The sequence below is a fragment of the Amblyomma mixtum genome, chromosome 9 (genome assembly GCF_055824585.1).
Source record: "Amblyomma mixtum isolate Tamu chromosome 9, ASM5582458v1, whole genome shotgun sequence".
NCBI classification, from domain to species: domain Eukaryota; kingdom Metazoa; phylum Arthropoda; class Arachnida; order Ixodida; family Ixodidae; genus Amblyomma; species Amblyomma mixtum.
The window spans coordinates 121,757,403-121,770,200 of record NC_143020.1 but is presented as its reverse complement, the minus strand read 5'-3'; positions in this window follow the sequence as shown (position 1 = coordinate 121,770,200).

Below are 12,798 nucleotides of genomic sequence, written 5' to 3'. Positions count from 1 at the left end.
ACGGTCTCTGTAGCCTCTCTATTTTGGCCGTGCTCTGTCGTGTGCCATCCATGCCTGTTGTGCGCCAATTTGCCATCCTTTCTTACGGCGTCACGTCTCTCTAACTCGGCGATGGACTGGAACATTGAAGGCCCTGTCTGGACGGAGATAGCGTCACTCATTGCTACTTCGTCCCCATTAAGCCCGTTGAGCTTTGCGAGCCGCCTTTTCTCAGCCTCGAGTTTAAGCTCTTTTAGCTCCGCTGCTAGTTTCTGCATACGCTCTTCCCGAGCTCTTCTACTTTCCTGTAGCTGTGCCTCTAGTCTCACTCTTTCCGCTTCCTCAGCGCTTTTACGCTCCTGTAGCTGTACTTCCTCAGCTGTTTTACGCTGCTCTTCTTTTGCCCACTTCTGCATATTATCCCAAGCAATTTCAAAATCATCCTCTTCCTCCGTTTCCAAATTTTGGATTGCCTGGACAATATCCGAATCTTCCGCTCTTTCCTCCACATCCACTCCTAACTCATCGCACAAGAACAACAGTTCTGTCCTCGACAACCTCGTCAGGTCCACGGTCGCTGCTTTCAAATATTGGCTTTGCTCGCTCATGGTGATTCTGAGCAACTACCCCTGTGCTACAGACATACAAACACCGATCAACCAGCAGTTCAAATTATTAACCCAGAATTTGAAGCCTGGAGGATCCAAAGCAAAAACCAAACACTCACCCGCAGATGCAGCACCATGTCACCAGGTTCATCACACCGCTGCCAACCAGTTGTTGACGCTGCCACCAGTTGTTGGCGATGATGGGTCGGTTCGGGGTCGTTGCTAGCTCGCTGCTGCTGCTGCTCGCTTGACGGAACCGTGGTCAAGCTTTGACACCCGTTCCCACCACCACCAGGACATGAGTGCCCTCAAGTCGAAGAGTTAAGGTGATGGGAGGAAGATCACAAGAGGGTTTATTTACATCTTTTTACATCATGGTTAGAGACTGAAGTGAGGCGAAGTGAGCTGATTCTGCCGCATTCGTTCTCGACATTTATAGCATTCTTGTTCCCCAAAGTCCCTAGGTTGAGGACGCCCACGCCGGGGTGGGAGGGGCCCAGATCACAAACAACACAAACTTGTGCGCACAAACACACCACTGCACTTAGGGCCACGCCCACGTCACATGTTGAGTCTGAGGGAGAGAAGGTTGTCGTCGAGGTAGCGTTGACTGGTAGGTGATGGCCTCCGGCCAGTCGAAGGTTTCTGCGGGTCACCGACATCTGCTGATAATCAAAGACACCCGCCGCTCGAGGCCGGACGCGAGGTCACGAAAATGCCGAAAGTGGTTCCCCGTGCCTGGAGACGTTCGCGTGGGTCGGAGATGATGTCCGCCAGCTTGTCGCGGTGCTTGGCACGCCTCAGAGCCACAGAAAACGAGGCCCTTTGTTCCCCGGCATGGCTACGGCAAATGGGGAAGATAACGTTCGTCTCCCCGAGGCGGCGGCGGCGTTCTACACGTGCAGGCACTTCAAAAAGGGGGTCTGGTTTTGGTCCTGCATTCCAACCGGGCAAACTCCGTAATTGAAGCCAGCTGTCACCTGGGTCCTCTCAGTGCGTGCGGTCCATGGCGGCAGGCCCGAAAGTAATCACGCTGAAGTCGCTCGCAGCCATATACAGTGGAAACAGGTGTGCTGGCTGGTTCCAAACGAGACCCGCTGGCGTCGATCTTAATAATACATAGCATGCAACGCTGCGGAGGCTGTGGAAGTAGTGCGTCCGCAAAACCATATTACTCCGCCACTTATCATTCGTTCCTCTCGAAACTTCGGTGAGTGTTTGTAAACAAAGAGGGGCATGAAACAAAGTGGTAGCATTGAAAATCATGGTCGGAGCTGTGAGGCGCTCACTGTTCGGGCCCTCTGGCTATCATTTTCAGTGAGTGTGAATTATTTCTTGGGCGCGGATTGAGTAAGGGCGATTCGCCCCACCAACCGCGCATCACATCGCCACATGCAATTCTTGCTTTCCGAAATCTCAGTGAGTCGCAGGACTAAATTGTGACGATAAAACGAAGTCCAGAAGGTGCTAGCCACGGCACTTAAGGTTTGTTTCAACGAAGAATACTTGTATGCACTGTGGTTGTATGGCCCACTTCTTTTTAGGCATGTAGTTAGCCTGTGCGAACGGGCGCGCTAGCTTTGGTAGCGTTGCCTGCTACGTATGAAACGGAGTATAGCATACGTAGGGTATTTCGTTTTCTGGTAAAACCCGTTTTCACCCGATTTTTGCAACCCAAAAAGATTTTTCGAAAATTGCACTAAATCCGACTTCTACATGAAACTGTGCCTTCTAAAGGGTGAACTTATTCGGTACATAAATATGAAGAAGCTGCACGAAAATTAGCGGTGACTTTTTGTCTGTTTCAGTGGTGTATGCTTTACAAACTAGAGGCCTCAAATCGGTAACTGACCAGATGTCGCTTTGGCATCATTGTATTAAGCTCTACGCATTCTAATGACGTCCTGCTCCAGTGAATGTTTTACAGCGTACAAAGGTTGGTAGTGCTTGTACGGACACATAAGTAATGCGCAGAAGAATGTACGTGACAATATAATTGTAATAAATAACAAGAAATATAAATAATTCGGTAAACAGACTTTTAGTGGTAATTGTGCATTTCTTTCCCGCACAACCAAGAGCGCTAATAGTGAATCTGGTTTGTTGCCAAAAATGACCTGGAAAAACCCCAACTGTTCAACTTTTAGTTGAATAACCCGATTTGGACCGGAATTCGATTGATTGAATGAATGATTGAATCAATTTTCAGTGGACTGACTGACTGACTGACTGACTGACTGACTGACTGACTGACTGACTGACTGATTGATTGATTGATTGATTGACTGATTGATTGACTGATTGATTGACTGATTGATTGATTGATTGATTGACTGATTGATTGATTGACTGATTTATTGACTGATTGATTGATTGACTGATTGATTGATTGACTGATTGATTGACTGATTGATTGATTGACTGATTGATTGATTGACCGATTGATTGACTGATTGATTGACTGATTGATTGACTGATTGACTGATTGATTTACTGATTTACTGATTGATTTACTGATTTACTGATTGATTTACTGATTTACTGATTGATTTACTGATTGATTTATTCTGTTCCTGTACACCTCACTACTGTGAGTGCTTTCACGACTTTTGCTGGCGACCAACGACGACTACGGGTGGTACGCGACGACACAGCGCAGATCGATTCATCGTCCATTTGCAATGAACGCACAGAAACGCCCACTGCGCCACTCGGCAGCTCTGAGAACAAAAGGACAAGTGAACGGCAAACGCGCATAGGGAGGTGAGAGTGGGAGCTTTCCTAGAACTGGACGCGCCCGCCGCGCACTGCGCCAGTTCACGGGCCGGGTCAGGTCCCCAAACAATGCGCCGCCTTTCTGCTTTCGCTAGCTGATCCCACCTTTCTCCCGTCTCGGGATTTCCGCTCTTCCGCATCCCCGTTTAACAGTTGTGTGCAGCGATGCCCTTGACACTTCCTTTCCTGACGGCAAAAAGGTGGCGCGCAGCTTTCATGCTGGCAAGTGAGGATGATGTCTATGCAGTCTTTATTTACAGGCTTCTTTATTCTTGCTATTCAGCTGCCAGATATGTGGAACAAAAATTTGTAGAGCTGCTTTCAGGAGAAAAACAGTGTTAAATTTCGCTTCAACTGAGCGTGAATGCATGGCATTAATTCCAGCGTGGCCTCGTTCTGTGCACTCTGTAAAGAAGGAGGAGGATGGATAACTGGGCGAGTTTGTACTGATACATCGTGGGAGGGAACAGCGCGAAACAAAACGACGGACAAAAGAAAGAGGACACAAAGACGAGCGCTGACTCGAAACTGAATTTTTTATTGAAAAAAGAAGCTCATCAATGAAACTTCTAGCCGTAGAATGGACCCTCGTTGGTGCAGTCAAGTCCCCTCGCACTGGCCTTGTTAAGTGTTTGGAGGTGGTTGCTACCAATGTTTATTTCCTTTTTTCTAGTACCTACAGCCTTCTGGATTGCACCAAGTTAAAGGCTCAAGTAATGATTCTTTCATTCATCAAGCGTTCTTACATCCAGCGTTCAACTTTCTTGCATCAAAAGTTCACGGTGGCCCAGTTAATGAGGAAGAGCTAGCGGTCTAGAACCATAGAGCGGCGGCCGCATTTCGGGGCAAACTGAATGCAACATACTCTTCTACTGAGATTATGGGGCGCACGAAAGAACACCTGGCTGTCGAAATTGACCTGGAGCCCTGGTCTGTACTGTGTGCCCCATCGATGCTCGGTTTTGGCACTCAAAAATTAGGTTTGGTTTGGTTTGGTTTGGTTTGGTTTGGTTTGGTTTGGTTTGGTTTGGTTTATGGGGATTTAACGTCCCAAAGCGACTCAGGCTATGAGAGACGCCGTAGTGGACGGCTCCAGAAATTTCTACCACCAGGGGTTCTTTAGCGTGCGCTGACATCGAACACTACACGGCCCTCTAGAATTTCTCCTCCAAAGAAATTATTGATCGTGATATTGACGCCTGCATTGACTCGGGGCGCTAGCCTTAGACCGGCGTCTCTCTCCGGCGTAGCCGCTCGAATCCTAAGCGCCGAAGTGGTGAGCTTCGCCCTCGGTGCACGCAACTCGGAGTGCGGGGGCGCGACCTGCGCTACTGAAGAGACTCATTACGATTGCCGACCTATTACGACTGCGTGCAATCCTGCGCGCCGACTCCGCTGGGAGCGGGTGGTAGAAGGAGGCGGAGGAAGCTCTTTTGTTTCCGCTTCCAGCACTCAACCTGCACCACGTGCCCCAGTGTAGGCGCTACCGGGCCAGGCGTCGCTTTTAATTAACTCTGGCTTCGCCAGCTTTCCGCTGTTTCCCGACCAGCCGTCGCTGATTCCTGAGGCAAATGTTGTCACCCAGGGACCGAGAATGGCGAGCGCGCTTTGTTTTGGCGGAAACAGCGATGTTCGCGTCCCGTACGCCGACCTTTTTACGTCTCATTAACCGGCTGTTTGCGTCTCAGGGGGCACGTGGCGCCGGGATGGATAGAGCGCGTGCGCGCTCGTGTCGGTTTCTAGCATAGACTGCTTGTTGTTTTCTTTTTCCTCCACTGCGGCACATCTTTCTCTCTCTCCCTTCTTTCACTCCCTTCATCCATTCCTGACGGCGCGGTTGAGGTGTCCGCCGATAAGTGAAACATTTAATGTGCGCTTTCCTTTCATAGAAACCAACCATATGTTTTTCCTTGTTTCTGAAAAAGTTAGTGCAACACAAAAGCAATCACGAGAAAGAAAGACAGGACGACGCGCTACTGACAACTGAATTCTTCATTGAAAGACACACAGAATATATAGGGTCATCGTCACGCCACCTATTAGCTGCAATAAACGTCAGAAGTCGGTTAAAACGGAAAAGAAACCCTTTAGCACGAGGTGAGTTAAAAGCGATAAGGGAGTTGATGATTCTTTAAAAGCAAAAACAGCAATAGCAAAAAGCGAAAAAGCAATAAAGAATTCAATGGTCAGTAGCACGTCGTCCTGTCTTTCTTTCTCGTGATTGTTTTTGTGTTGCGCTAACTTTTTCAGAAACTATGCACCAAATCACCCAGCAACAAGTGTTAATTGAGTATTTTTCCTTGTTCCCTTATCTCGAGTGAACCACGTCAAAAGCAATGTATTATTATAATCAGCGCAATATGCACAAAGCTGCACATACTTTCGTGCGTCTGGTGAACACCACGCAGTCTGTGCTTTCGTAGTAATGCATCACGGCGGCTCACTAAGAAGCAGTGTTGTCGGTAACGCGTTACAAGTAACGGCGTTACCGGTAACGCGTTACTTTTTTCGGTAACTTAGTAACGTACTCGTTACCATTGCGGAACTGTAACAGGTAACGTACTTATGTTAACATTTTCCGGTAACGTGAGGTGTGACGTTACTAGTTACTTTTTATTTCAATTGTCCCCCTCCGCCTCTTTTCCAGAAAAAAAAAGCGCCGAAAATGATGCTGCAAAGAAACAAAATCTACAGGTGCTCTCGACGACCCTTGTTGCGGCTCTCATGCGAGAAAACACCTGCCCTTGACGACGCACTCAACTAAAAAAAAAAAGCACGAACACGCATTCACACAGTTGTCTCCACCCCCAAACCACTCACACACACAACTCTCTAAAGAGTGGACGCATGCCGAGCCGCCAATGGACCATTTGCAGAAATCTGTAAGTCAGTTTCTACGTAAGATTGTTTTCGAACCAAAAGGTCTCGGTCCCAGGCGACACTCTTTGTGAAAGCAGTTCCCTCTTACGAGGAAACTCGGGAATGTTGCCAGTTTACTTCAAGATGGCCCCAAGAAAGCCGTTGAAAGAGTACGATGGTACAGCACAGAAAAGGGGATTGCAGTCAACCGGCTGTAGCACCGAAGTAGAGGGAAAAAAGGCAATGGGCCTTTGTTCCCGTGCCGGCAGTAGTGAGCTACCTCATGCTAAACTTTCTAAAAATTTTCTGCTCATCAACACTGTCGCTCCAACTTTCCCCCTTCATAGTCATACCTCCCCCCCCCCCCCCTTTTTTTCTCCCCTAGCCAGAACAAGGAACAACGCACTCGCCACAGCACTGTGACAAAGGACGGCTTCCCTCCTTTCCCTGCCTAGACTCTGTTGCCTGCAGAGCGCGACCAACCGGAGGTCGCTTGAAGAATATGAGCGTGTCGTCTGGGTTCAAGATCTTTTGGTTGGAAAACAAGCCTTGCAGTGAAGACGAGTTACCGGTTACAGTTACAGCGAAGAAGCACAGATTAAAATTTATGGGCATGGAGTAACGGCAAAGTAACGTGCGATACTTTTTTTTCGGTAACGGTAACGCGTTACCTTTGTTTGTAGGTAACGTAGGGCGATAACGCGTTCTTTCTTCTTTAGCGTAACTAGTAACGTATTTAGTTACTTTCTTTCGGTAACGCCTACAACACTGCTAAGAAGTAGGCTTATTTCCAGGGCTTAAAGTACACTATGGACCTCATTGAACAGTGTGCTTCAAGGCAACGCTTCCATTAGGTCATTTTAATGCTGCTCTATTCGTATATATCTCAAGCTAACAACGGTGGCTAAGCGACCGTCGCGTATCCCAGCTGATCACGACATCGAGGGTTTTGAAATCTTATTGCGGCGGTCAGGATATAATGCGACCGCTGTGGTTTGGACCATTAACAACCGTCAAATCCGTGCCTCTACAAGATTATGAACTGACAACTAGATGAGCGCCAGTACCAGGGTGGAGACAAGCACCCCCGACCAGCATAATCAAAGTCAAGTGAGATGAGGCGCCTGTCTTTGATAGCCTATTGTATCATTTCTGTGGTCCGTCGCTTATGACTGTTTCTACAATCGAAAAAAAAAAATTTATTCTCTTTAGCTGCTGTCGCAGTTCTACAAATTTGCCCTCACAAGCGTCATCACCACAAGGCTCATAACTTGTGGCCCTTCACGAATAGAGTAAATGCCTTGCTCAGGATTTTGCCTCACTTCACAGACCGCGCATAAGCACATAGCTTAGCTGCCGTCCTAGTGTGAAGCGTCTTGTGCTTAGTACCGTGCTTCCCTAATTCTTTCAAATCAGCAGAAGTAGGCAATTGGCGGGGGAAGTCTTCTTCGTTTTAAGAAAAAAGAGTGAGCGAAACTACTTTACGCTAGCTGAAAGGCGCAAGCCGGTCGCGTGAACACTATAGGTCTAAGGATGTGAAAAAAATACCCACTTAAACCGAAACCACGGTGCTTTGACTGAGCATCCGCCACTGTATATACTAGGCAGCAGTCTTATCAGAGCGGTTGCACTAGATGGGTCACTAGCGAAAAAGCCTCGTAGTAATTCGTGTAACCTCGGAGGAACGTGGCGCTATCTGCCGGTGGTTGGAGGAGATCGTCGCGCCAGCTGCAGCCAAGCGGGAAGAGGCTGTGAAGATGAAGAGCGAGAAACGCGTGCGTTCACATTCAGGTTCCAGACAGAAGAGGCGAAGAATGGAGTCACCGTGGGAACGTGCACTGCAGCAAACGTTAAATAATTAGTGAAGCCCATCCTTCGACACATTCAAAGCTGAACGACGTGCACGGCCAGCTGAACAGCAACGCGAAAGCGGAGAGCGCCAGGAGTCAGCCGATCCTGTGGACATATAGCGAGGCGGCAAGCCGAAACAGTGCAATGACCTGTACTGTTTTATTCGTCAGATATGCAACCCCATCCCCGTATGCAATACGCCCTGAAGGGAGTCTCTGAGGAAAATAAAGTGGAGTGAAGACAAGAGCAGCGAAGACAGTAAAACCTTGGATGTGGAAGCAGATGAAGAGCGAGAGACAAGAGGCGAATGGTGAAGTCGCCGGAGAAACGCGCAATAGAGCGGCGTGTACAAGTGTACTCAGACACCGCCGAACGGAAGGAACAGAGAGTCTAATCGGAACCAGCAGTTCAGACGGCTTATCTCGAGAGAAAAGCCGATGAACGACTACAAGAACATTTGGGTACAACTCGAACTTTTAAGCTTATAAAAAGCTGAACAAAGGTAAACAAAAGTAAAGAAGAGCAAACGTATTAGCGCATCTAAGCAGAATTTAGCTTAACCAGGAGAATCGGGGGCCAATTTTTCAGGAGCATTGCAATCTTACAAGGAGCACTTTAATGTTGCAACGGCAGCGTAGTGTTACTGCTGCTCAGTGAACGATTGATCAAACAGCTTAAAGTTGGTATTTTAAGCGTGAAGCAACAATCTATCTCCATACAGTAGTTTGGAAACTACAATAGCGTATATGATTGCAGTAATTTGTGGAACATATAGCGGGTATACAAACTGCAGACCACACAAGAACAATGGGCGTCTCTTATTCGCCTTTGCCCCTTTGAGTTGCCCTGTTTCTGTACATCATAGCAAACTTCGTTAATTCAATCAATCTGTCAATCAATCAATCAAAATTTATATCGCCAAGAAAGTACAGGCGGTGAAAAGGGACCGTGGAGAAAAAGCTGATGCTTCGCAGCTTCACAAAAGCTCCGTCCACCCCTTGCGCAGTGACAGGCTGTGTTACATGTATATACCGGAAATCAAAAAGCAAACATTGCAATAATGAATGGCGGATCAGAAAAAAAGGGAGACCATACCGACTCCGTCATTTATTCAAGGTTGTCTGTACAGTGCCCACTATCGATAGGAAGCAGGAGCCGCCATTACTAGGTATTTCAGTTGGAGAACATTCTTGCAGGCTAGTTGGTAAACATTTCTCTGGATTTCTAGCGCAGGAAGACTGGGACAAAGAAGCGCTGCGTCTTCCCGCTTCTCTTCTTTTTCCGCGTCTTTCTGCGCGAGAAATCCAGCCTATATAAGTTCAGTAAAGTTTTACTTCGCTCCAAATTAGCAACGCATTTTTTAGTTAGGTCTCAGAATTACTGTATGTTTTGTATGTTCCGACTGAATAGAATTAACGTGAGCCAAACGCATTTACGAATATGAGGTTCCGTAGAGCAAAAACAACAAAGGGATAAGACAAGCAGTGTGCGCGCTATGGAACCTCATGCGAATCGATCCTCTAGCCCGAGCCAAATATGTTCTCGGAACTTTTCATGCACCAAACTCAGCCCCCCGCTCTTGTACAAAAAAAAAATTGTTTTGAGCCCCTCCCGAAAAAAAATTCTGGCTACGTGCCTGACCAGCATATATTGGTTTTGTTTGTTTTATGGGGTTTAACGTCCCAAAGCCACTCAGGCTATGGGGGACGCCGTAGTGGAGGGCTCCGGAAATTTCGACCACCTGGGGTTCTTTAACGTGCACTGACATCGCACAGTACACGGGCCTCTAGAATTTCTCCTCCATAGAAATTCCGCCGCCGCGGCCGGGATTGGAAATTTGGTTGGTTGGTTGGCCTCAAGTAGAATGGCACATACCCACTACGGGGGAGTGGCCAAGACATAGGCGGTGAACTGTTGGAAGGATTCACCTAGTAATAATAGAAATCCTTGCTAACTTATTCTTCTTTCACGCCTCCTGCAATAAACTGCATCAACTTCTTCATTTACCTAATGTTCCGCGTTCTCACACTGTCTCCTCGAGATTCAGACACATTCATCAAAGGCGAGGACAGCCAGCTTGAAGACACGTCGCCACGCTGTACTGGACGGGGATGGAAAGCTGCCAAAACTGTTTGCTTGAAAAAAATTCTAAATAAAAATTCTAAAAATTCTAATCTCCTTATGTGTTGGCAAGACGATAGCATTAGAAGCTGTTGATGCCTTTGCCAGAAGTGTCGTTACTTCTCTCCAGCCAGTGGGAAATTCTAGAGGTCCGCGTACTGTGCGATGTCAGTGTACTTTAAAGAACCCCAGGTGGTCGAAATTTCCGGAGCCCTCCACTACGGCGTCCCTCATAGCCTGAGTCGCTTTGGGACGTTAAACCCCAATAAACCAAACCAAACCAATTGTGCGGTCTATTGATGTCACTTCCCTGTAGTTATAGTGGTTGAATATTATGAACAAACGACTCATTTTTTTCTTTCCCCATGAGACTTTTATTGTTGTCGCATTAAAACAGTCTTCTGGGAGAGGCATAGGAACCGCGAGGAGTGTAATGACGTTACACTGAGCCTTCGTTTCGGCAGCCCGAGGCCCGAATTAGCGCGCACAGTGTTGAGCACTCGCAGAACTGCTGGTGGCCGAGACCGCGTTCAGCGATCGAAAGGGCAGCGGCGAACGGCCTCCGCACGTCTTCCAGCGGATCAGCGAATTTCGAGAGCACGGCCGCTCTTTCCGTTCGGCCCTCCCTCTCCTCGCGATCGCAGTGGCCGGGAAAATCGTGCATGGGATAAAAGTAGCATCTCGCAGGCCCGGTAAAGGAACAAGACGGCGAAAGGGAGACTCCAAGCTTCATTTCACAGCTCGCTTCTTTCGAAGACGAGGGACGGGGCACCGCCTCCCTTGCGACGTGACTACGTCTCGCGAGAGCAGCTAGAACCAACACAAAGTACGCAGCGAGCGGGCTTGCCGCCTGTAGCAACCGGAGCAAGGTGTTCCCCAGACACTGGTTTGAAGCCTCGGACGTGCCTCGCAGTCGAAACGGGGTGCCGTCCAACCCTGCTAACGAACTCGGCACCCGGCCGTCGCAGCTTTCAGTGTGTTCTTCGTCCCTCTTTTGTATATTTCTTTTCCCTTCGTCGCTCTTCTTGCCGCACCCCGTTCCTCCGCTGCCTGCCCGCCCTCTTCGGTTGCTGTTGTCTGTACGCACTTTGCGCCGACAGCGTCTGTTGGTTCCACACCCAGCCTTGTTCGCTTCGTCGGGAGTTGGAAGGCGTTACTACGCGGAGTTCCGCGCAGGGCATCGTTACACGTTTTCCGCAAGATACTTGCTCTCCAGTTCTTCACAGTATTCGCTCAGCCTTACTATTTTAGGATCTCTTCGGCCGAGCGAGTCGGTTTTGCTTGCTCTTGTTTGGGTCAGCGCGATCATCAGCATCGAAGAATGCACTGCGAGCAGGCGAGACGCCGGCATTGCATCCCATTGTATCTTCTTCGCTGTCCTTGTCTGATCCTTGAAGCTGCAGAAATAAATAACGGTACTATTTAAGCCCTTTATGCGCCCGGAGGCGGTACCGGTGTATGCGCTTTTGTTTTGATGCAAAGCTTATTTTTTCCTTGAATCGCTGTTTTGGCATTCATCAGTCTATTCTTTTCAGATGTCTCAGCTCATGCCTGGGAGGTGACGCCCAGAAGGTGACAGTTTTCATGCTTTTTTCTTTTGCTATTTCAAGTCGAAATAATCAATAATCCACATGTTGCAGCGCCTCTCACCGCTGCTCTCTACCGAGCATTCCGTATTGTATTTCGGGAGAACTGCGCTACGAACTTCCTTCTACCTTTAACGTTTTCAGTCTCGAAGGTTTGGTAGTGGAGGTACTGTAACAATGAAAAAACAGAACAAAGTTAAATACGTAAAGGCGTCCAACATAACTCTTTTTACTCTCTGTAAATTTCGCTATTTTAATTTTTAGTCGTGTATTTTGTTTATTCTATATGCGAACCATATATCATTGTAGCCTCCCTGCGTTAAGGTCACACTGGGCAAACCAGGCATGTGTGTAAATAAATTGAATGAAACTGTGATTTAGATCGCAATCTCTGCATCTGTTTAAAAAAAAAAAACAGCTTGGCTTTTGGGCTGCGAGTCCTCAGCGTAGCTAAGACTCGACATTTGAGAGTGGCATTTGCGGCCTACAACCTCGCGGCATTTTGCGCTCGTGCTGTTGCTGTGACAGTAGCCCTCGGCAGCCAGAGCCCACAAAAGTACGCACGCGCTGTAACTATACCTTCAGGCGTCAACAGGCTCAGTTCAGCAGAGTGGCTGCCGACGCGCGTTGTCAGCAGCCCCTCTCATACAACTCTGCAAGACCTTTCCAAAAAGGGCTCCCTGGGCGCTGCCATATTGTTCCCTGGACTGCAGTGGGCACCTCCCGCTAGCACGGTGGAAGCGGCGAAACACCTCCTCTCTGAACTGCTAGAAACCGGTTCCGCCGCCGGAAACAATATGGCAGCGCCCAGGTTGGAAAGGTGTGTAAATGCCACTATGCGACGCTGTAAAAGGCAGTAACGTGTAGAGCTGCTACACAACTGTTCTAACTGGACATATCTGGTCCCTTATGGAGAATACAGTCATGTGCAGCGGCGCGTACTCTGATACTGTCAGCATTGCAGTATGCAGTGCCGCGCATATGTCCGCACCACTGTCAGTGCATTTTCAGATTGCTTT